At 41.2% G+C, this 26,833-nt stretch overlaps 2 protein-coding genes across 3 annotated transcripts in view; one reads left to right on the top strand and one right to left on the bottom strand.

The window, feature by feature from the left end:
* Window positions 1-25,070, top strand: part of east (enhanced adult sensory threshold) — a 105,870-nt gene extending 80,800 nt beyond the window's left edge. The window contains exon 8 of the mRNA XM_067354833.1: window positions 23,611-25,070. The gene's annotated coding sequence lies outside the window, so the exon portion shown is untranslated. The remainder of the gene's footprint in view (window positions 1-23,610) is intronic.
* The window catches only part of LOC105675117 (uncharacterized), a 109,603-nt gene that overhangs the window by 63,181 nt on the left and 19,589 nt on the right, over window positions 1-26,833 (bottom strand). The gene's annotated exons all lie outside the window — the stretch shown is intronic.

Below are 26,833 nucleotides of genomic sequence, written 5' to 3' on the forward strand. Positions count from 1 at the left end.
GAGGCGCATCGCACCTCCACTATTGTTTACCCGCGCGGTGGGACAAAAATCGTAATTACGATCTGGTGATCATGAGCGTAACCGTAAGGTGTAGATGTGAATCTCGCAACCTATCGCGCGCGATTGCGATGCAGGCTCGGTGGTACTCAGCTCATACGCTGATAACAGTGTTTACAGAATCTGACCCGGCGTTATCTTCGCTAGCTTCCGCAATGTCCACGATTCTTCGTGAGACGCCTCGCGAAGCTGAAATTTATTGAACGGTTTCTCAATGCGGCGACCCGTTACGCGTGTGTATACGCGCCGTACAATGGAAACAATGTGTTTGCACGTTGTGATTAACCATTGTTTAAATTGATCGACATCCGCAAAAGGTACGCCCCTGATGTAATTTATTTACACAATAAACGATGAAAATATATAAATACATTCAATTGATGCTACCTGCGTCGTGTTTGCAAATTGCTCTTTTTAACTTTCACAATGAACGTTAACGCAATGACTTTTTTTTGTTAATTACATATAAATGTCAGTTAATAGTTGAATGTTGGAATTATGCACGAATATGTTCCAAGAATATTGATCGATTAATCGTGTTGCCCGTCACAGTTTTTAATAGTTAGACCTTACGACAGTCTTTTACATGTTGAACTTGATATCGTACATAAACGACTTTGTTAAATATCACCGATAACGTTACGCCGAAGCATCGAGAATCTTCGAGAATGCATCGAGAGTACGATAATTCTAGCGTGGCGAAAAATAGCGCATTTAATTATAGGCCATACGCAGGATTCCTCGGTGCAGCTGTTTAAATAGCACGCAGTTGGCGGCTGATATTATGAATTCGCGATATTATGTATCATGCATTACTCACGCGTTATTTCTTATACAGTTAATCACTCTATGCCGGTTACCAGATTTATTGAAAGTTTAACAGTATTATCAGGATAAAAATAGCAGGGATGATTTAAATAACCATTTACTAAGCGGCGGATTAACTTCGAATTTGCAAAATTGCAGAATTTTGGTGGCTGCTGCAAAACTGATTTTTAAATTATTTATCCAGTATCGACGGACAATGTATTTTAGTATTCTCGCCACTCATGTTTTTAACATGTAGTCACATAATTAATCTTTATTTTCGGGCAAAAATAAATGGGAAAAATGGGCGAAATTTAGTTCTAAAAGTTATAAAGATATATCACACAAAAATTATGAAATTCTTGCAAAATGTCTGACCACGAAATTCCCACAATCGCTATTTCTGATTCTGATATTGCATAACAGACATCCGGTTTTTTTTTTTTTTTTTTGTTACTTTGTAGAAATCATAATGTCACTATATAATTTTGACGCAAGAATGTTCACTCGCATAGAAATTATTTATGATCATACACCATGTTCTATGGACATCGCGAACAGCGTTATGTCTGCGTAAAGGATTACGAGATTGCCGCAGCAGCGATCCAAGAGCGGTAGGTAGTCGGTCGTCTCGCCGTGAAATGCCGTTATTCCCGAGTAGAGAATCGCATCGGGCGCCCGGTATGTACGACGCCGATTCTCTAGCCGCTCCGACGCGCTTACCGATTCCGCCGATAACACAAGATCCCAACGCCATACTCGGATTCGAATTCCCAAAGTAGGCAAGTATGCTTATGACTAACAGTGTATTACCAAACGGGTGGGTCACCTACTGTTTGTTCTGTCCCTATTCCTCCTACGCTCTCCGACATATCTCTCTTTTCGCTCACTCTTGCGTAACTCTCTCTTTCCCTCTACCTTCGTACTCCACTCTTCCCATCTTTCTTTCTCTCTCTCTCTCTCGTTCTCGCAGTATCTCGCAATTAGCTTCGAGGTACTTGAAGGAGGATTACTCATCCGGGCGCATTGTTTTCATTGTCCGCAGACTTATGATGCCATCGACGGGCTTGAAGGTAAAAAGGAAGAGGCAAATAAGAAGGTAATAGGGAAGGGGAGGATTAGTGGGAAAGGACGTTGCGGTTTTTTAACGAAGTCTATTCTGCCGTGACGCGCTTGTCTGTCACGCGTTTGCGCATAGATCGAGATTAAGGGCTTGGTAATGCGCGCGTACTTGCTTACGTCGCACGCTGTCCCCATTGCGATGTGGATTACGAACTCGCTTTCGCAACAGGATGTGATGATTGTAACAGAGAGCGAACATAACTGAAAGTGTATTCGAGAAAATTAACAATTAATTTTTCAATCTTTCATGATTCATACTTTGCAGCTCTAAAAATAATTTGCTAGAGTCCTCCTATTTTTATTGATTAAGAATCTCAACGATAAAATATAATCCCTACACTTCCTTCGCTGTATCCTAAAATTATCGTTATGAACTGTACCGGAGAAAGAATAAGATTCATCATCGTTTATCTTTATCCGTCAAACTCGTTTCATTAGATACAATATTTTCTGCGAATAAAAGATAGAAGTAAATAATTTTCTAGAAAACACATTAATGAGAAAACAATTGCCTGAACTTACGCCACGAATGTGCGAGAAAGTGACATTAGCCGATCTCGCTAAATGATTTTATCGAATTAGTTAAAGTGTATCACATTAATTGAAATACTCGACGAATAATGTAATTCGCTCGTCGCGCGATGTAGCTAACGGAGAAGCCAGCGATGACGTGCGAACGATAGGAGCATTCAACTCACGATAAGATAATGTGTTCGTGATTAATCATCGCCGACCAATCTGTGACCTTCTTCGGAGACGCAGCTTTAATACGCGACAAGTAACTCTTAACAATGCCAGCGAGTATAATAATACCGATGATTCTCTCTTTTAGTTATTGCTTCGGAAGAAAATGGCAAAAATATCACTCTAAATTGTGTTCAACAAGAAAATTTACAGTTATAAAATATTACAAAGCACGCGTAATTATAAATGATAATAAAATCCAAACAATAGTTTTCTGCATATGGATATTCACCTTGTTCTCGATTCTCATAAATACGTCTCTTTTCCCTTATATCTCACGCTTCTATCTCGTTACCGCACATTTCGTTCCTAACCGGAAAATACATTCTCTCGACGAGAATAAACTGCGACACTGCCGTGTCAAGGCAGGAATCGATGTTTCATCTAGACGGTGTTGCGAAGAGACTTCCCGAACGGCGCGCGTATCTGGTCGGGTAATCTTTTTCCAGTCTTCTCTCGAGATGCAGCGGCTAAAGCGTGCGGATAAATGGGTCACACTCGAGAAAGACACGCCGAAGACGTGTCGGCGGAGAAAAGTGTGCACGCAACAACGCGGCGACGTCCACGGGGTTATTGGTCCGATTAGGCGAGGAAAGAGTAGACGATGCGTATGTGTGCGTGCGTCAATGTGCGCAACGTACAGTTATGCATGTGCGTGTATGATTCTTAATCCTCGGGGAAAACGCGCGGAGAGACACAATGACCTGACGTCGGCCCTTCCGATGGCTATACGCATGCGTCTCGTGAATGCACGTACACAGACGTAAAGTCCACGCAGCACACGAGACACATACGTTGACACAACGTATGTGCTGGGGGGGAGAATCGACCGAGAAGCAAAGCGTGTCCGTGGCACATCGAGCCGGCCGCGATATCGGACAATCTGTTTAGAAAACAATGGAAACGCACGCCGTGCATCGCGGGTGGATGAATATTCAGGGATTAAGTAACGATTGGGTAAACCAGAAATGCGGATTATTACCTACTCGTGATTCTTGCCCGCGCGCTTGCGACGGGATGCAAATTTAATTGATACACGAGACAGCTAATAGGGCTCGCTCTATCGCCGGAAGATCAAAGAGCGAGCGGGCGGCTGCGACAAATGTTTCAACACGTGTCTTTGATTCTTGGTCTTTGTTGCTAATCACGAATACTTTACATTCAATTGTTTCTACAAGGAATAAATGCATAACAAAAAAGTTATTATACAATTATTTGGCGGAAAAAGTATTCTTTTAAATACGGTTTTTAAGAAAATACAATGGTAAGTTTTTAATATTCAAAATGGATAATATTGTCATAATTTTTACGTTGTACAGTTAATTTAGATAAAAAGTATGCTGTTTCTTGTAATTATCGTATATGCAAATTTTTTTCAGTAGCTCGTGTACATAACTCGATAAGATAAAATGTAATTATTGGTAAATGTAATTATTGGCTTTTCTATTTATTTTCATAACTCTGCGCTCATGGTTCATCGAATATACATCACAAATTTCATTTTTATGGCATAATGCTGAATTATGTCCTTAATATTTAATTTGAGTGGAAAATGCGTTTACTTAAAATCAAAATATTTAAAGATTTGTAATGAAATATTATAAGTTACGAAGTAATTAAAGTCAACTAAATTTCGAATAAGAAATAAAAAATCAATTTTGAATTGCTCAAATAAGCAGCGAATAAAGAAAAGTGCACGAGCAACTCAGAAAATCGATGTATAACATTTCTATATATAGACAAGTTATTTAAAGGTATCAGAATTCGACTCGGACATTCAAAAATGCAGAAGGTCAAGTAACTCCGACTGTCAAAGAGACCGATCCAGAGAGAAAGAGAGAGAGAGAGAGAGAGAGAGAGAGAGAGAGAGAGAGAGAGAATCAAGGGCCCCAAACCTTCATACGTGCGACATACAAATTCGTCCGTGAGGGTAAACGAGTGTGTGCGACTTGACGAGAACGGGAAAGAGAGAGAAAAAATATGGCCGCCCAAGGAGCGGAGTATTGAGAGACCAGAATCGAGACACGATCGCTAGGAGCATTGTCCACCTGCCCCCTCGGCTTCCCCTGTAGGCACCTGCGTGACGTCACGCGAGGAAACAGCTGGTCGTCCTCTCTTACCTGGTTTGCAGTCGGGCCACTCTTGCATTTCATGAGAGGGGAAGTCCCTCTCACTCGCCCACCTCGCGATTCCCCCCTCCCTCCCTCCTCACTCTTTTAATTTTCCTCTTTCTCTCCTTTCCCACCCTCGTTCCTTTCTCTCGTTACACCCATCGTGTATCGTAAAATTTACTTTCCAAAATTCCTTTCAACGTCTATTCATTTCGAAAGTAAAATATTTTATTTAACAAACTTGCTCTCGCAGGATTGTAAATCCATCCCTTTAGTTCTATATATCAGGTACTACTTTTGTGCGTGAAACGAGTCTAAGCGCAGCAAGAGACAGAAATGTCTATTGTGGAAACTTTCTAAGTCTTTGAGAAAGAACGTGCAATAAAAAGATAAGATTTATAATATTTTCCAAATAAATGGATTTTTTATCAGCTTTCATTATTCGTTTTCAATATTTTTTAAGTGTTAAATTCGATATCGCTTTGAATGAGACATACCTATATTTTGTATTTGCTTTCAAGCATAAAAGTTATTGTACGGCTTATAGATTTAAATAAAATAAATTCAAAAGCATTCAAAGCATTCAAAGTTGTAAATTCAGGATTGGCAAGAGCCATTCGAAACGAGTTCGTATTTAGATTGGACTTTAAAAAATTATACGATTTCCCAGAAGCCTTCGAATGAGCTTCAATTTATTTCAAAATCAATAGCAGTGTATTACTAAAATTTTCTGCAGCTCCGCACTGGCTTCCGTTACTTTTATATCTTTAACACGCGTCCTTCTCCTTCACGTCGGAGATCTCCTTTTCCATCGTTTTCACACACACAGTATACATTTGCTTGACCTCAGTCTCGCCGCTCACCAATCGCGTCTCGCCGTTTATTTTCCGTTTTCCTTATTTTCCTCGGCGCGTTTCAGCGTTTATCGTTGCGGCGCTTAACTCGGTCGTCGTATTCGTTATCGATCGATGGAGTCCTTAGGCGATTTAGCGGCGAACGAAATAAAGTATAGCTCTAGCGTTCGTCCCTCAAGTTACCCGAGAGCGGTCTCTCTCTTTCTCACTCCTCTCTTTTTCTTCTTCCGTCTCGCTCTATCCTTTTCTGAGAGACTCCTTTCGCCGCTATTCTGCTGCGGCTTCTCGTCCAAAGTCGTAGTCCCTTTAACCTCTACGTCCGCGTCTCGGCTGAGGAACGGCTCGCGAACGGTCGGTCTTTAAACCGGTCGCATGCCACGAGGAGCAGAAGAAGCGGTGGTTTTATGTCGTTACGCTATCCTCGCGCGAGATCCTTGCGCTTGCCGGAAGAGCGAGCAAGCGAACGAGCAATCCTTTCGCGATCCCGCGAAGTCGCGCGGCTAACCAAACGTTCGTTCTCCGTCCATTTTACCAGATTCGCAACGATGATCGTAATTGTCGCTGTCGTCATCGGGGAATCGAGAACCGGCTTTGCATAATTCGATTCTTTCGGCCGACGGTTCGTAGCGCGCGCACTGAACCGTAAGGATCATGCGAATCTCTTTAAGACTCAGCTGAAAGCTGACGTTGTTAATTCTGAAATCAAATTTCAGTTATTTTTCCGATTATGCATGGAGTTGCCAAAGTCTTTGCTTCTCATATGCAGCAAAAGTGAATGTTTAAATAAACAGCAAATAATTAGTACATAATAGAATGTAACATCTTGTATCGAATTTGTAAATGATAAAACTTACAAAAAAAAATATTTAACAATTTCTCGCTTTAGACAATCGTATGTGTGAGATTATATAAAAGAATTAAAAAGAGACACTTTTTTGACTAGACAACTTTTCGATTTCACTTATTATTTTAGATTATAGTCGTAAGAAACTCGATTTTTGACCAAAATTACGTGAAGAACACGATTAAGGAAAAAGACACTCATTTTTTTCATACACACGTTTCGATTAAATTTTTACTTCGTCCCTTTTACCTGGCCACCTGTTTGATCACCTGTATAACCTTGTGACAACGCACACATAAAATGTTTGTCGTTTTATCGGCGTCGGTTGTCGAGTATTATCGCCGCTTAACATTTAATTGGCCTATGTCTTTCGGCCGACAGTTCGGTAGCGTCGCATACCTGGATACCCTTGTGCGCGCGGGCCTTAAACTCAGTGTTTCGGGCTCCCGATAACCATTGTGTCTGGTTTGTCTCGACACGTGCATAAGAATGCCTGCCTGTATGTTCGTCGTGCGGCACAGACGAACGCTCGCGCGTGTGTGCGTCTTTCTCGTAAATAAAAATGGGCGAGCGAGAGAGTGAGGGGACTGAGATGGAGATGCTGCGCGTTCCAAGACCTGCGTCGAGCAGGTTTTCAGGCCGCCCTCGATAACGTATGCGATGCTACGATTCCCCCGAATTTCAAGTGTGCGCGCGACGAATGATTTTCTTTGTCCCGAGGCTCCGCGTACGTTTGGCGTCGATTTTACTTTCCTCATACTCGTGAGTTTTTCATGGGATGATTTCCGGACGAATAATCGTCCAAAACTTTTGTCTGTGTTATGATTACTATTATTGTAAATTATCTAATCAGCAAAGTCATTAAATTCTGTACTAGTTTCAATAAAATGTATATTCATTAAATTTTCAACTGAGATTAGTAGTCTTCAGATTAGGAAAAAAGAGAATTGAAAAATTAAAACGGTGAAGAGATACACAGATTTCTTGTGGACAAACTGTGTGTTGCAACCATAAGAACCGAACGATAAGTGCAACTTCCAGCATGAAGTCATCGTTTAAGAATGCTTCCGAAATTCTAGCAATTCTAGGACCACCATTATATTCTTTGAACTTGTCCTCAGTTTTGTATACCTAGAACTACACTTAAAACGGCTCTTAAAAAGAGCCGAAAGTTACAATGGAAAAAACCATAAATCAATTAGACAATAGTTTTTTTCAAATAAATGAAATTCGAACCGGCTTTCTCCTGTTAGACGGCAGTGTTAGATTCTTCAAAAATATTGAGTTGATTAAGTGAGTTCCGCTGGAGATAACAATTTATCTTTTCTGAGAATCCTAAATCACTAAATCCAATAGTATGGTAAAATCATAATTACGCGTTCGTTTTTTTTTCTCGATATTTACACATAAAGAGATAATTTACATATAAAATAAGAATATTTGTTAAACAGGGAGAAGAGATTGTACAATTATTTATTAATTATAATCGTTTTCCTTGAAATTTTTTCTAAGAAATTTTTTATGTATGTCGGGCGATCTGGTGAAAAGAGGACGCACATCCTCTGTATATAATAGTATCCTTGTGCATACATTGGCATTCTCACTTAGAGTTGCGATGTGTGTGAGTTTTCTTAAGTTTTCCTACGCGAACTTCTACTGCCGACGCGAGAAAGTATGTTCGCGTCTCGGCGGATTAGCGCGAAAAACTTTGTTACACTTCCACCACTGAGTTTGTGATCGGTTATTAAAAAAATCGCAAAGTATATTTTGCGTTACGCGATTTATTTAAATATTATGTTATTTAGTTATCGTCGTGAAAGAATTCTATTTCTCTGTTTAATTAGTATTTGCCGACGTCATTACGAATCAAATGTGCGATTATAACGCTGAATCTTTGATAAAAATTTTCTTCTACACTTGTGATACTCTTGTATCGGTTTGCAGTAAAATTATTCATTATTCACGCAATTGCCAAGTCAATGCGCATGAGAAGAGTCCACTGCTTACTATTAATGGATGTTTCTTTCGTGGAAGTGATAATTCGTCGTGTTATCCATTTAAACTGGAACCAAGCGTAGATCGTCGTGCATGTATTCGTGTAGTCCGGGAAGAATGTTCTATTTTAAGTCATTTACAGAATCGCGCGTAAGCCGGAAGACTCGGAGTGACGTTGTACGCGGCAAAAACGTTATTACTCACGAACTTCGCGAAAGCAACTTTACGTTCTACGTGCGAAAAGGTAATTCTCGCGCGCGCGACATTGCTCGCAAATAATCAACCGTTATACCAACGCCTATTCCTTCGGGAAAATCGGTGTGATTTCTTCAAACGTCCGACATGTATTCTTTTACAATGAAATGAGATTAAAATGAGTTTCGCGTGGAGAACGATCGGTGAAGCACGTAGCAAATAATAAAAAGTAATTCCTGCGCCATGCAAGGCACGCGATGCGATAAGCGACTTGCATTAGTGAGAAATCACCGTCATAAACAGGTTGGCAACTTTGACATTTTGCTTTCTTCGAGAAATTTCGCGAAGGTGGTAAACGCTATTCCCACATACTCAAACGCTTTTGGAAAAATTGATAATTAAATTAATCAAATTTAAGTTTGAAAAATATTAAATTTCGATGAAAAATATAATTTATATTTAAAAATCTTACTTCAAGAAGATGACAGAATATCAATTTCGCGAAAGATATTTCTCTCAGATTAAAAATTATATGGCAGGTGTAAAAAGTTAATTATATTTTAAATTATATTTTAAATTGTGTTATCCAGAATTTTTTGACAGGGTAAAGATCGTGTATCGGAGGGTAAATCCGCGATATCTCACGAGTGCTGCGTTACACGAAAACTCCCCTCGCTCGCTATACGTCAAGCGGAGTAGTCAAGGAACGACGCAAAGGGAGGGATACAATGGAAGTAGCTCAATAAAAAGAATTTCGGCGCAAAGGATTTCCCACTGCATGATTACCCCGGCCTGGTCGAGCACGTAGCTCTTGTCGTGGACTCCTATTGTAGAGACCACCGTATACCGCCGCGCTTTTTCTTCTCGTCGAGACACTCGTTCGATTCGTCGCGGTCAAAAAAAGTACAACGCTTTTACGATAATTGCGCGGCACATACACAGCGACTTCGCCATTATCTCGAACACAAAGTCACTTCCGAAAATATTCCGGCGGACACTCAATTTTCGCGTCTTTTAACAAACAAACAAATGCGATAATTATAATTGAATTATGTCATTATATCAACCAGGCGTTATTCACGTAGCAACTTTACAGCAAAAAAAAACGTTTAGACGAACTGACGAGTAAAAAAGAAAATAATTCATGAATGCCCAGAAAAGTTCGTTACTTGATTAATTATTTTCTCCCTTTCCCTAATTCCTTTCCCAAAAAGTCTCGCCCGAAAATCATTTTTGACACTGCCGAAAATTACCTCGCGCGAATCTCAAATTTCGCGTCTCCGTCAGACTTCTCGCTCACTTACTCGAGAAAATTGTCGACGCCCCGGCGAAAACGCGTCATCCTCGCCAATGCGATCGGCATTGGGAAAAGTTAGATTTCCGCCAGTCGCGACTTCCAAGAGGCAGGCAAAGCGGCTTCTCCCCGGCGTATCTGGCGGAGATATAAAAACCGTGAGCAGCGCGCGCTTATCTTAGAAATGTGCCACATGTTATTCACTCTGTTCATCTTCCGCCCTTCGCCCGGCAGCTTTTTCATTTCTCTTTCTTCCCTCTTTCCTTCTCACTCGCATTCTTACGTGCCATACTGCTGTTTCGCTCGCTACTTTTATTCTCTCGGCATTGCGTCTTCTCTTCCTTTTTATCCTACCTTACTCCCCTCTTCCCTCCCCCTCCCCTTGCTCCCCACCTCCTCTCCGCTACCCCGTTGCGCTCACGTTGCTCCACCATTTTCGCTACTCTTTCTCTCTGGCTCGCTTGCCGCTATTTCTCCATACTACTACTCTCCTCTCGCTCGCTAAATCGTTCCCCGTCTCTCTTTTGCTCGTTACCTCGTTGGTTCTCTTTTCCGCTTTGCTCGCGCCACTCTCATCTCCCTTGCCTTCCGTTTCGCCTTCTCGTTTACACTCTCATGACGCGTTCTCCGCTCTTCTCCTCCCTTCTTCGTTCGGCATTCTCTCGTCCTCCTCGCACGTGTGCCGCTTCTCCTCTTCCACGTGTTCACCACTGTGGAGGGACTCTTCGGTTTATTGTGTCCGTGTCGCCTTCTCTTTCTCACTCCCGTTTCCGACTCGTTCCTCCTGTATGCACCTTTCGACCCACGTCGAGCGGTACTTCCATCCTCGTTCGCCCCCGAACGTCTCTCTCTTTCGTATGTACCAAAGATTTATTCCCTCGGTGCAGGGCCGGTTAAAAACCTCACAGGCCCTAAGCGCTTCTAAATGGGAACGCTTTGAATAGACACGGATACACCGTATGGGTAAATAAAATTATTTATTGGCTCTTTTGAAACCGTATACATATTAGTATACGATGAATGGGTAAAAATTGTCAGAATCGCTAATTAATCACATAACGTGAAAATGTTGACAAACGTTAAAGAAAAAAAAAAAAAAAAAAAAAAAAAACACTGAAAATATGCAATATATTTATTTAGAAAAAGATTTTTTATTCGTGTTATATTTTCGACGCGTGTTTCACGATTACTCTAATTGACTCTGCCCCGTATTCCGATACGAACGAACGCACACCGCGTGTCGTTTGCACATTCCACGCAACGCGTGTCGCATTCGCCGACCTTTGGTATCTTCAGGTAATCGGCCTTCGGCGTGGTAAATACTAGCCGTAACATCGGCATAAAATGATGACAAAGTCCGCAAAAATGTCCGATACACTTGACACTTTAAAGAAACCGCTGAATTTCGCGAAACGTGATTTCGTGCGAGGCATATAATTATATCTCGTTAAAGTAAACTTATTAAAATAGACTGCTCTTTCCAGTGTAACAGCGGGTAGTATAACGCGATAGTGCATGGCGTCGTGCGTTAATAATCCGTAGACGCATTATTTGCTATATCAAAAATAAAACGAAATATGAGATAACGAGCGATAAAATATTTAGATAAACTGTAGTGGACTCTGAATTAGTTGGAAAATTCATAACTCTATAATTATTTCTCATTAGTTTCTAATAAATTGTGTAATGTGTACTTAATATATGTAAATGTGAAATATTTATAATACAGTATTACGTATCAACTATAAAATAGTTAAGTAACTATTTTATAGTTGATACGTAATACTCTAATTCTTCAGAGTGAAATAAAATAAATAAGTGGAGGAAAGGGTTTAGATATCGACGGATCTTTAATATTTATTTTCGAGATCTACGATTATCTATCATAAGTACGTTTGGGAAAACACGTTTATCAAAAATTCTAGTGGCGCCTATGTCGATAATAGGGTACGATGACCCAAGGAGGGAGCGAGCTAATACGAGTGCATCTGCACCGACACCATTAACGTACTGCATCGTGTACGGCCGAATAGGAGACGCGCATATGGATGATAAAATGTGTGTGTGTGTACGTATACAGACAAGGTTTATACGGGAGTGCGCGGTGTTGTTCGCGCGAGCGACTTCGTCGTCGGAGGGACAAAGCACTCGGCATTTCCCGAGGCGAGCGGCTCTACGTTAAAACTACAGTTAAATGCGCACAGTTCTACGCGGACGCGTGCTGCGCACCGCAATGCACGGCGTCGATTGTTTCGTCGAATCTTGATAAGACAGCTTTTATCATCCACGTTTTATCCTAGATTACACGATTGTATTGTATTCCTCAAAGTAAACGTAATGGTATCTGCGATTACTACATATCGAGGAACGGAAAATACCTATTCTTAGTGTACAGTAAACAGGAATGTTCCTGCGGAACTCCTGCTATTCATAGGCTTACGGTTTACAGTTGTGCACTCTTTCCTCGATTCTTGCATTTTGTCAAACGCGTCGTCAGACCGGCAGGTGTACCGCGAAGAAGATGGAAAACGGTACGGAATCAGCGCATGGTATTAGATAATTTACGTATGTCTTATGCAAAAGTAGCGACTGTGTTCGCAAAGACTGTGTATTACGCTGCACATTACTAAAGTTTTTGTCATCATTCTTCATTACATAACGGACATTTATTGCGTGACGACAGGTAGGAATTATTTGTCGCAACGCCAAGAACGCATCAACGTTGACTGCATATATCGTAAAATAATACAAACTACTGTGAATAAACAAAAAAAAAAACAAAATATATATATAATATAAATGTAAAAAAACACGAGTTTAATCAGAGATTTTTTTAACGCAAAACCGATTCCAAATTAGTTACAATATGTCACTGTGCGGAGCGTGGACACGACTTTTATCCCGTACGTATGTTTTCAGCAATTGTGCAACGCCGCTTTCTGCATGAGCAGACGGCAAGAGCCACCGGGTGTGTTTTCGGTTTCCCACTGTTTAAACAGATTACATCGCAATGCTCGAGCGATTCTCAAGTGCGTTTATGTACGAGCATAATACGCTATACCAAAGTCCGTGAACAAAGAAGAACGAGGCGATGTCGACGACCTACCCGAAGGAACTTTTCGTACGTGGGTGGCTGAATAATGTGCAATGATTCAGTTACTAATAATATTATAATATAATACTGTAAGCATGAATTTTATACTTCAGTTTTCAGTATTACTTTAACCTTAGCCAGTAAAGCAAGGTACGTAGCGACAGCAGTCTTTTTATTTCACCAGAAAAATCATTCGATACTCAATATTAATAAGATAAATATTCGCTAAAAAATACAAAAAATAAGCAGTATAAATCGTACTCAAGTCGTGCGATATCAATATTATATGATTTTAAATCATTCAACTGCACGATATTCTGCAAAAAAAAATTCGCTTAATCAGAGGAGAGAAAAAGCATTCGGGAGCTTTTTATTAATTCATGATTGCAGTTACGACGACGCGGCAGATGTACATACGGCGAGAAAGAGAGAAATGAGCGAAACAGAGAGAGAAAGAGAGAGAGAGAGAGAGAGGAGGGCAGAAAGCCTGTCATATAGAGCAGAGCATAGGGCGAGCTTAAGTTTACCTAAGGGAGGATAGCGGTGGCTCGCTTCGCAGTCTCGCGTGCCGGCGAGACATACGTAAAGCGTTGTTGTTGCGACGCGCTTTCGCGCAGGTGGGTTTACCTGCCCGCTCGCTGTAAAGTACCGGCGGCTACGCGATACGCTCCCGTAATCTACATCTGCCTTCCTTCCAGGTTAATTAAATGAAACTGTGAACCGCCTCGCCGCGACTCCCGCCGCGGGACGCCTCCTCGTCGCGACGGGACCAAGGATTGATTTTTGAATTCTCAGCGCGACGGATGATGCCTGATAGTCGGTAATGCGCGATGCTTGATGAATGATAATTAGTACAATCGATGATCTGCCGCGAATGCTAATCAGTCGCCAAGCTGATGGGTGTAGATAAAGAGAGGACAGGCGCTTGTATTTATTACATCGATTTTGAACATCGTTTCCAAAGTTGAAAAGAATACTTGCAAAACGCGATAAATGTCAAACTTCTTTCAGATAAATTCATTATTCGAGACCAGGATTGCGTGGTTTGCAACGTTTAAATACGCTCGCGTAATTTCTCCAAATTTTTCCCCGCACGTTATTCTTGATACAATAGATATAAGTCGATCAAATAATTTCATTAAAAAAAACTAACTCGATTATAATAACCGCATTGTGTTCTCATTGTTTGGTCGGTTATTCTTCGGCTTCTCTTTCGCCTCGTAATAACCCTCACGTCAATAATTGAGACGTAGTACATGTATGAAAGCGCGATTCCTTTTCGTGTTGGATCAAGTACACGGCGGTCGTAAATCCATCCTCTTTGTAGCGACAGATGTTCAAAGGAGTGCCATACGTGTATAAGTATATATATATACATATTGATGTGTTCCTGTTGCGCATAACCGAGTTCACTCGCGTGTTGCGGAAACTCGGACCACCGTGCATCTATACACGACGTGATGGCCGAATTTTCCTGCGAAATTTCCTCGCCGAAATTTTTCTCCCGAATTTTCGCTCGCACACTTTCCTCCGCGCGTTGCTCCTAATACGAAACTTATGCCCTAGTTGTACAAATACTTACATTTTCTCGCGCAAGTCGATGCGCACAAAAGATATCTTCCACTTTACGCTAGCAGTTCCAGACCCATCCGATAAATTACTTAATATTATCTTCAAAATTAAGATATAATTCAAATATGCAAAATTTCTGCGAATTTTGCGCAAAGAGAACGTCGAGTTGTATATTGTATGAGAAATATACATGACTTTCATTCTAAATGCGATTTGCGAGTAGATGGAAATCACGCATATCGTGATAAAACACCGTTTACTTAATAACGAATGTATCGATAATCAAGGTTCCTCAGTGATTTTATGCATTTTTGTTATTACCGGTAACGCCGCGCATCGAGATAATTACCAACTCCATTCTCGGCGCAATGTTAGTTATCTTAGGTAATAATGCGGCGTGCAAATAATGCCAGGTTGGAAAGAGATCCGTGTCGCGAATGCAAAAACATATATTAGACGCGCCGCTGATTTCACGAGCGATGCGATTGGTCAACGCAACAATAATAAGGCGATATCGCGGCCGTTCTCAATCTTTCCTTAAATCTATATTATAATTTGTACGTATTAAAGCTGCTGGACGGGTGCGGATCGCCGACAGCGCCACTTTACGTCTTAAATACCGGAAATAGCCGCGTGTTTATTTAAGAAAGGATTATCATGAGGACAGACGTGGCGCACGAAGGGGAGAGACCAAGAAAGCGCGGTATAAGCGACGAGAGGTGCGGGTCGTTAATAGTCGTAATTTGCACCGTAAATTGGACGGCGTGTCTGATTCACCGGTTTTAGTTGTGCGTCGAGACAGGTAATGTTTAAGTAAGTAATTATTAGCTAGAGTCCCGGACAGCGAGTATACTACTCGACGCGGCTCGACGATGTTACCGTTAACTCCGCTCCGCTCGAAATAAATCCACTTTTTAGGCGAAACACCCGTAGTCAGGTTATTTATACCGTCGTCGTCGTGTTTGCCCATGCCTGCTCAAGAAACAAGAAACATATGGTTCGGGCAATAAAACACGGAAATTTGTTTCACAGCCGCAGCGGCGATTCGTTCCGCATTTACTTCAAGAATTTTGTCACATTGACTTGATAGTCGCGTAATAAACGTCCTCGCTAGGATTATACGTCGGATCTCTTCTGTCAAGGTGAAATCACGTAAATCCGGAATGTACGCTACTCGGATTAAAATAAATCGTTCAAGATAACATTCAATGCCTAATGTTGTATCCTTCCACGATAAATGTCGACTTTAATTAATAATTTTCTCTCTTTTTGATCTCCGCTGCGTTTATTACATTCAGATTAAATTTTACAAACGGGACTTGACGACTTTCCCCGTCATAAACCCTAAAGCAATTTTTCGATATCCGTATTATCTACATATATATAATAATATTTCGTTTTACACTCCTCTATTTTTCATTTCGCCCGTAAATATCCAAGCTTTAATGTTAAACCAGCTGCTTGTCGTCAGTACGTTTATTTGCCTCGTATTTATCCAATTATTATAAAGCTCCATTAAACACAACTAAATTCGCACGATAAAAGAGATATCGAACGATTAACATCGAAAGGCTTCAATAAAACCGGGTATCACAGTATGTGAGTAAAAAAAAATGTCAATACTTGAATCGGCCGAGCGGCGTATCTATTATCCCCGCGCGGTATTCCGTAGCGCGAGTCGCCCACCGAATAAAATTCGATAGGGTTTTCAAAATACCGCCGGTTCAATTTTATCAGGCGTCGCAGTGGAGGGAGAGGGAGAGGCGAAGAAGGGGGAGCAGCGGCGGCCGCGGTGGTGGCGGCGTCGATCCATTATCCGAGGTAGAAAGGAAAAAAGGCTGCTTCTCAAAGCCGCGTGCGCTCACTCGCTCGCGTTCGCGCCGAATAACGAAGTTTGTATTGCGCCGTCGCCGTTGACGTCGACTCGGCCGAGTAATTATTTCGAGCAGGATCCAATTTGAACTTTGTTTCACTGTTGCTGTGTTTTTATTAAATTGATTCGTGGGAGAGTACACAGTTAGGCACTGTCAGGCGCATAACAGACGAGCGTCTACGGGGGCATCCTCCTGCCTCCCCCCCCCCCTTGCCCCTGTACAGAACATTTATTACCCGGCATCGCGGAGTAACGCGGACGTGGCACGTTTTGTCGCTCGGCATCGCGGCTAATATCGCGACGGGTCGGTAGGCCATTTTATAGGATGTGCTCGTTAGTAACCGAGTATAAATAAGTGCGACTACACGTGCGCCGAAGTGCGCTTCTAACCGCTGGAAAACGAGGCGTTTCAACTGCTGGCGAACCGGGATAGAGACGGAGGGAGAGCCCCCGAGGCGTATTAATTTGTAAAACGCGCTGACGTCGTCTCTAAACGTTCCCGAACGTCGTTTCTACCCCGACCAGTTGGAAATAAAGCATGGCGAAATTTCACGAATCGTCGCGGGAGCTACGTAAATTAAAAAAAAAAAAAAAAAAAAAGAAAAAAAAAGGAGAGAAACGCGATGATTCAATATTTTATTCGAGCGCGACGCTCGTAGCGCGACACTCACGGATTAATCGGGCTAATGCTTGTCCGCGCCGCTGATAAAAGCCGACGTGCAGCGAGACCTTGAGTGGGCTTACTCCGTCGTAAACAATCGCTTCTGAATAAGTCAGGTCTCCTTCCTGCACGTCGCAGATATTTCTCTTTTGTTCGCATTGGTTTTTAAACCACCTCCCAGCCTGCCGCCGTTCCTCACGGTTCATTTAAACGTAAATACTGACGATTGACATATGTGGCGCATATGAATATCGCGGTTTTTAAAAATTTGTTTGAAATATTCAATTGAATTATCTCCAAACACATTTTTAAATCAATATTTAAGAATGCTTAATAGCAGAAATTAAACGCATGTGAAAATTCACTTTCATAAAAATTAAATAATGGATCTCGGAGTCGAAATAATCTCGTAATCTCTTGCGTATTTTCATTTTCGAGAGAAAGTTTTTGCAAATAAATATAATTTTGATAAAAACAACCCGGAAAGTCTCGATGCGTTATCGATATGCGCAGTGTGTGCGTTACATAATGCAGGTGATGATAAAATGTAGTAAATTTAGTAACTTCGAGGTCATTGCACTTTAACTAAAAGTTATTGGCACTTGCGGCGATCGAAGCGTGGCGCATCGAAAGAAAATATTTAATGGAATTGCTTTCTACTATTTCATTCCAGCTTTCGTGACTGCAACGAAGCGGATGATTATCGTTTAACCAGCGAGTGGATTTTCGTGGACGACTTCGCCGTACATCAAATTTAACGGCAAATCTATTTCAATTAATTATACACTAAAGTGTCGATAGTGGAAATAGGTCATTTTGGAACTATTGGCTTTGACGCAAGCAGGAAATATTTGTCGCAGATGACATCAGCAGTTGAAGGTGATTTAAATGAATCGTTTTAGTCACTTAAAGGCAATTAAGAGAAGTTAGTCTTCTTATACATAACATTTCGCCGAAGAACATTAAGAAATCATTTGCCTATGTAATTTGCGTTTTAAAGTGTACAGTATAAAGTATGTAAATAGTCTTTAGAATACAAATACTCGAAAAAAAAACTCAATAATGCTAGATTGTTCAATTACATGAAAAAGCAATTAATTAATTTATATTGCCTCACATAAAAGAAATTAATCAACAAAATAAGAAATATTCTAGGCGATTTTAGTTAGTTTTTTTGTATAAGATTCGTGGCTTAACGCATATATTGAAGAATAAGTATATTCTTCTCTCGGGGTTTTATCCTTAAAGCCGGCGACATTTCCTGTGCGATTCGCAGCGAAACGGCGACATCGAATGCACTCGAGTAATCGCAAATCACAACAGCGTTACCGCAGGATTATCCTAGGGGTCACAAACTCCCTCGGCTACCTGCAATTTACAAGACCACTTCGCCGGGAGTTCTCTTTGTCGCAAGCTCGTCGGTGCTCGTTGTCTACACTTGCCTGCGAGTGACGACAATCGGACGAAACGACGGATTCGGCACGTAACCACGCTCGTCCTCGGACTCATAAATCTTGCGCGCGAAATTTTCCCCCGTCGAAGCGCCATCGTCGTATTAGCATAACGACCATTGTCGCAGCATACGCGGCGCGTATTTTCGTATCCATTGTTATTTTCGAGGGGATAGGAAGCGTTTAACGTGGCCGGTCGCGGCGACCGCAAAACCGAGAATATTTGCTGGAAAATGCATTTGCTAAGGAACGCCTCTTTCTGCAGTTGCTCTTGCATGTAATTCTCATGCAGACGTACTTATTAACGCATGCGAAAGTCTTTTGTTCTCGTAATTTGAATTTGTAATGAATGTACAAATATGCGAGAATGTAATTTATATATTTAAATTATTCAAGCTGTTTCACCTCAACTTTCATCTTTGCAGCAACCCGATCGCGAAATAAGTGACAATTAATAATCTACGTCTGACATTTAAATTAATACCGTCCTCGATTTTAGCAGCCGATGAAGATCAGTAGCTAGCAATGTTCGAAATGTCACCGAAAGAAAAAAATTCAATTGATTAATCAATCAGTTATTTTCTATTATCTCACGCATCGTGTTCAACAGACCATAATTTGTTAATCTCGTAACAAAACTTATTCACGAAAAGACACGGCGTCACTCGTACGAAAGAAGAATTGACGTTTCATCCTTGAAAAATCTACACAGAATAGAATCGCCATGAAGCGTGATGCAAACACATTGTCGCAGGCTTTTCACTCGTCACGACTATCGTCACCGCCGCCGCCCGGCCGCCTCTCTATATGAAATCGGGCCGTGTGAGAAATTAGAGAACGCCGCGTACGTGTCTCTCTCTCTCTCTCCTCTCCTCAATGCCAGGCTGCGTCACAATTCATTTCCCAACCGGTGCGATGCGGTGCGCTCGCGCACTGCCCGACATTCTTATCCTACCTGCCTGCCCGCCAGCCTTTCTCTCTCCTCACCGCTCTTCGTCGCGATGAACGTCCACTCGTATGTACAGTTAGATCTCTCTCTTTCTCTCTCTCTCTCTCTCTCTCTCTCTCTCTCTCTCTCTCTCTTCTACGTCTTTTTTTTTTCTCTTTCGGTTGTCTGTCGTTTATCGTGGCTTTTAACCACAACAACGCGCGACGCCGGTGGTCACATAGTAAAACATTTCTTTTATTATATTAAGTTTCTTTAAATTTAAGACAAAAATTCTTGCAGAAAAATGAATACTGTAAGTGTGTGGGGGTTATGAGTAAAGATTTTGCAAATTACTCTCTGCATGTAGAGAGCTAGATTTAATACCTGATGTAATTTGAATTGATCTTGTCCGAATTTAAAATTCCGCATTAAGATTCAAAATAGAAACTTTAAAATAATCTTGATTGATTCGATAATACGAGAAGAATGTGGGCCAGCGAAAACATGGATAGTTGCGTATGAGTATGATAAAAAATATCGCTGTTGCACAGAATTTCGCTGTTCCGAGCGCTACTTTCTTCGAGCGTCACGTAGATTGATTTCAACATGGGAGCTACTTTCGTGCGAGGTGGCAATGCTCTGGCGCGCGCATAGAAGAGGTTGTGGAATATTTCTTTAGTGAAATATTTCTTTGGCTTTCGATATAATGGAATATATACCCTTGGGTTTCTGGGATCTAACGGTTCGAGTTACGTAACATAAATTGAGGTGCTCCAGTTAAGGATTAACAATCGTGTCGTGTATCACGAGTATCCTTGTTCCAATGCACACGTGACATATCCTTCGAAAATTTAATAAATAAGTAAATAAATAAAATGGGGGTCTTTAAATAGTATTGCGAAAGATATACGTTTTTTTTTAATTCCGTTTTGTTCGAAGAAAAATGCGCGCTTATTTGCTTATCAAAAGCTGACATTGGACTTTTTTCGTTCATGCGTGAAATATGACTTTTTTTGATGGAGATCACGTGATTAGAGAAGACGCGGATTCGGGTGATATTTCAAGCCTCATAAAGTAGTCGCGATCGAAATTCTTGCCGTTTCTACGACTGAAAGCCGTAACGATCCGATGTTCTCGGTGAAGGCGGAGCAGACACTTTTGCTGAAAGTGAAAGTCGTAGGTTTCGATGGGGCCATGTTAACTTTTACATTCCGTATCTAGGAATGTGCATGTCGGCCGACTTACCGCCGACCCTGTAATATCTGTCAAGTGTCAACTGTTTGTGAGAAAGTGACGTTTAATGAACGACAGCGAAATAATAAGTTACAAAGGTCCAATCAACGCGCGTCGATTTTCAAGGAAAATTATATGTATCGTATATTTACGCATATTTATCGCGTATTTACGTATTACGCGATTTCCGGTATCATAATATTAATTCTTCAGTGCATTCGCGTTCAAGTAATCCTAAATAAAGCAAAGTTCTTAAATAAAATAGATGCTTTGGTGCAGAAACGATAATAAATTTCACGAAAAACATTGCACGTAAAACTACCATGTACACACGATTTACCGCTACGGTTTACATTCTCGCGTGTGAGCGATGAAAATCGAAAGTCTAAGATTCGCGTTGACATACTTTAAGGCGTTCAACGCGTGCTGTAGTTGTGATAAAAACTGTAAATATTATTTGCATTGTGAAATCACAGTCAGTTTTGTATTAGGAATATAATGTTCAATTATTTAGACACAATATGTATAGCTGTCTATCTAATAAATATAATTGATATATAAAAAAATCGTGCCATCAAATTGAAAAAAATAATAATATATTCGAAATTTGGGAAATATTTAACACTTAAAAATTTGACAAACGATCAATAATGTAGTATACATATTCACTTCCGTCTTTAATAATTTTCTATACGCAATACTGCAAAATATTTTGCTCGATAAAACTCTATATCTTTTAACGGAATCAATAGGTATAAATGCTGTTCACGACCGTGGAGGAAAATCTTTTTCAAGAGGATTACGTTCTTAGAGCTCTGCCGAGTTAGAGGGCAGCGCGTACTAGTTGTCTCTACTCGACGTATCATCATGCTTTAACCTAGAAACCTACTTTCGTGCCGAATTAAAAGCGAAATCACGGAGCGAATAGGAGGGTTCGGAGCAGATAAGCACAGATAATATTTACATCATATACATAACGCGAGCATAATATGTCACGGTTATCTTCAAAATTAGATATAAGAAAAATGTTTTATTTTAATTATCTCAAGTTCGTTAATTAAATTGTACTAGCAACGTAAAAAAAGTAAAAATTATTTCTTTGAAAATACTATAATCGGACAATTTTCGAGATAAGATCGTAATTTTATCGTCGCACGTTACTGAAAGAAACGTGATATTAATATGAAAAATATTGTTATTACTGATTACGAAATAATATTATAACACAGAACTCTCAGAACTGCATCTACTGACGCAGTAATTACGCCGAACTTGCAGTTCTGCTAAGCAACCCGCTCCAATTAATTCGAACTTCATTTTCATGACTACGATGTTACTACCGCTTATAAGCGGATAGCGACTATATACTTCGTAGAAGTTTTCTATCGAGCGGAAAACAGTGTGAGAAGATTCGTGGAAATTGACTAATTGCTGTATACTCGCGAGATTAATTTTAATAATTACAGAGCAACCTTGCGAAGGAGAAAAAGACTGGTGGGTGGTTTTACCAGAAAACCCTGATATTACGGTAAGCTTTTAGAGGACGAATAGCCGTGAAAGTAGACGGAATAACCTTACATAGAATTGAGAAATATTTACTTATGCTAGTTTAAAAACATGTAAAGTTCCAAATTCTTATTGACATGATGTATCACACGCGTTTAAGAAATCAACGATATTCAAGTACATTATTACAGTTATTTAATTCTTTACGGAGTTATCGAACGCTATAGGCTATTAGTTTGTGCTCGAGCAAACAGCTTAAGAGGTGCTATAATACCACCATGCGGACACATGGCACACAAAATGTAATGGAGTTTTCTGTGCATGTCTTTTCGCCGTGTGGAACTCCCCTTTCGAGATCGACTCGGTTCCGCTCGCTATTATACGAGCTTAGGAGCGACGAACGAACGAACGAACGAACGGCCGGCTCGTCAACGTGCCGGCGCGGCACGGCGGGGAAGAGTGCGGCACGGAACGGAGAGAAGCGGGAAAGAGCTGTTGGGTGAAAGAGAGAAGGGAGAGGAAAGTAGGGGATCGAAGACCAACGAAGCCCACCGACAGCGTGCGGCGCGCGCCGCGCGGAGGTCAAACGCACGGAGGGCGACGCGAAAACGGCCGAGACGACAACCTTGACTCCTTTCGTCTGTTGTTCTTAGGATCTCCGCCACGGTGCGACGGCCCGCCCGCGAGGGCGAGAGCCCGAGAGGTGAACGAGGGTAGCGACACGGCATATCGGCAGGACGGATGGTTAGGCGCGTTCGCACTCGACCGCATAATCGACCATTTTTAGCCGCGGGCTCAGCGGAGTTATCTGATAATGAACTGAAAAGGCGAGACGCGGCTGATAACATGTAGATAGACGAAAGCGGGACATTTCGTTCGAATATGTTTTGTATAGAAAATATGTGTATTTTTAAAGCGTTTGATTATCACGACTTGTCAAGAGACAAATGTCAAAATATTGGATGCGCAAGACAGAAGTAAAGCAGAGAATTAAAAGATAAAGGAAAGAAATATTAGCTAAATATTTTTTCACTCTCGAGTGCATCCGTGCAAACATCCTACAAACACCAGAATTAATTTGCTCGAATACTTCAATGGAGCTTAGTAACTATCAACATATATGCATAAATCCTGATTTGATTGCAAACTTAAGATGATTAAACTGCGATCGAATGAGCCAAGCGGTGCTATCGCTTCAACTATAGTTACGGTGATCGAATTAATTCGATAACGAGGACGAGCTTGTGTATTCTCGTGCGACATTTGCAGGACCTTCGTGGGTGACCGGCGTGTCTAAGCAACAAGCGGGTGGGCGAGGACGAGGATGAAGATGCGATACCCTTATCGACCACAGAAACCACCGGCTGACGGATAACCCATCCCAGGGAACCTCGTCCAGTCCTAATTACGCGCACTTTTATCGCGCTCTTAAGACCGTAGATTTAAGTGGGGTAAACCGTTCTGGGTGAGAAGTAGGTTAAAAGAAGCGATCAGCGATTGCGACGTACACTAGCGGTTGCGAAATACGGTGCAATATTTGTCGATAGAATTTTATCGATACCGGCACTTGTAATATCGACGTTGTCACGGAGTCGTTAAATCTCCCGGCAGAAAGCGTGACACTTAACGGCGCGCGATTTCCGGTTGGCGATAGAAGGATGTCTATGCGAGTTCGAAACGAGGAAATACACCGAATCGACGTAGGCTAATTGTCGGTGACGCGTGCGCGCGACAGCGGCACGACGACGACGGCGACGGCGACGATGAAACGATAACGACGACGGCGAACTCCGTGTAATTATAACGGAAGCCCTCGACGCTTGCGCTCGGTGAAAGGCGCATAACTGTGACTAAAAATCCGCAATGTGCAGCGCTGTCACGCTAAATAAGTCAGGCCACGAGGACTCGGTTATTGCTTAACTTATCGTCGCGAGAGAGAAATTTTAGCAGCTTATGTTAGACATTCACGGAAACTCGATTCTTATTTCAGGTACTCGAATCGTCGAATGTCGAGTAAGTATACATGAGCGTGAATTTGTTCTTTTGTCAATCAATATTGTCAAAAATAATAGACGTCAATAAAAATAAAACGTTGATCTACTTATATGTATATGCAAGTTTTCGCACACAATTATTTCGACATGATGTAAAATTTTATTGCCACCATAAAACAGCGAGCCAGACAGCGGGAATGTCTTAAAAACGTCGTAAATCTTTGAGAATCTTTTTGGAAGTCCGTTAGACGTTTGCGTTAAGTACTTCTGGAACCATTTTGCTTCTTAAAATAAGAAGAAGGTTTCTTGTACCGGCATTTACATTGGCATTTACGCATCATGTGTGTTCACAGATGTATGTCGGCAGATTGATGAATTGTAATGGATTGACAGATTAGATTCAAAACGACCTTGTCCGTGAATTGTACCGTGACGCATATGGGGTCTCTCCCCTGACCCTGTTTCTCGCGTACCTGCCTCAAGAAACAAAACTGACTACTACGTTGTTCCCCCGAAGTTTTACGACGTTTCACGAGAGAGCATAATCGATGGGATACTAAAAGCTCGGGCGTGTAACAGCAGCCTCGAAGTTTCAATGCCTACCCAATGCCTGCTCCGAAAATAGGCAGCCTCATATTCTCGCCAATATTGTTATTTTGTATTTTAACTTTAATAATTTGAATTAAATCTTGCCTGATTTTTCAGTGTAGCGTGTACTTGAGCGAACAATTTATTTTTATTCCCAACAATTTTGGAATGTGCGATAATTTATATATATTAAAATATGTATGTTTCAGAATAAATATTAAACAGAATAATTGTATCATAATGTTTTTCCTCTGCTACCACTCGACATTTCGGAGAAAGATTGTTATGAATGGCAAATAAGAGGCCCGTATAGACTCCAGTCGCAGTCATTGTTAGAAAAACAGTACGAGGTTTAATGAGTTAACTACACTGTGCCTTCTATGCGCAGCAAATCGATGCAATTAAAATCGCGCAAGGGGTGAATCAAATCGGCGCTCAATCGATATACAAAGGAGGATCACTCGGCTATATATCGCTAGAGCGATGTTGGGGAACAAGGGAGCGAAATAAAGAAGCGCGCGCTGAAATAGAGAGCATGGGGAAGGCTACCAACCTACTACCATCCCCCTCTCCGCCCCCTTTCCTCTTCGCTGTGCCATGTCTCCGATTATCGGGGGCGTTTAATCCGGTCTATACACTTTGCCGACTCTTTTCGACGCGTCTCGTCATGCTTGGACCACGTGTGCCCGTGTTTACGAGCGAAACTTTTGTCCTTCGCCGAGGGGTTAAGGGCCCCGATAGTAGAGACGAGGGATGTGCTCCGAGCCGCTTCTCTCTTTCCGATCGATCAGTCGTGCCTGTTAAACGGCGGAACGGCGGCTTAACCACTTCGCCTGGGAATAACGTCTACGACTCGCCAGGCTTATCGCGCGTCGAAAGTATCTTTCACGCGCCACAGTTTTTCAGCTATATAGCATGTGTGATCATAGATAGAATAAGTCAGATAAAACAATATAGTGATAATCTCAATCTCGATAATTAGTATCGCTGGATTCATTTCCACTTAAAGCCGAGATCCGTTTAATTTGCATTATGAGAAAGACTCGGTTTGCGATGCATGAGTGACATAAATCTCCTGATTAATTAACAAAATTAGCAAAACACACGCGTCTGCGTAAATAAAAAATAAATGCAGTTAAAGATTACTAATATTTCTCATGTCAGTTAATTTGAGTTTGCGATGCGTTGCGAAACGTTGACGCAATCAAACTTGCTTTTCATTTCCGATTCAAATCATTTCAAATATCAAGATATCACATAATGTACAAGCTCTGTGTAGCTAATATCTCGAATTTTTACAAAACTAATGCGGCATTCTATTGTCCACAATTTGACCATATTTGTCCACCCATAATTTTCTTTTGCCCATCTTGCAGAAAAAAAAGTTGTGCACAAACAAAAATTATGGATGGACAAATATGGTCAAATTGTGGACAATTTAATGTATATTATATATTAATGTATATTATGCAGAAATGAAAAAAATTGTTAAATAGACAAAAGGCTATTCATAAAGTTGGTTTGCCAACATTACAGCAGCCTGCGTATACAGCTAATTTATTTAAAATCACTTATTATATCGTAAAAAAAAACACATGTTACAATTTATGATTTCATTACGTGATGTTTTCGAAAAAATAATACGTTAATGCTTTTATGTTATCCGGCAGACGCACATAAACGCACATGATTTGTGCTGATTAAATTCCAAGCCAAGTGGTTAAACGTCTGATGTGAACGGATTCCGTCTGCGAGGATGGACGCGATAAGAAAGTGACTCTTTAAAGTCGCCACGGCCGAGAGAGAAACGAGCGCTTCGTTCGAAACGACGCTATGCGCGCGCGAGGCGTTCGCGCGACGTAATCGACGTAAATAATCGGAGAGTCGGTGCCGAGTCTGTGCCGAGAGAG

The sequence above is a fragment of the Linepithema humile genome, chromosome 5 (assembly GCF_040581485.1).
Source record: "Linepithema humile isolate Giens D197 chromosome 5, Lhum_UNIL_v1.0, whole genome shotgun sequence".
Classification (NCBI taxonomy): domain Eukaryota; kingdom Metazoa; phylum Arthropoda; class Insecta; order Hymenoptera; family Formicidae; genus Linepithema; species Linepithema humile.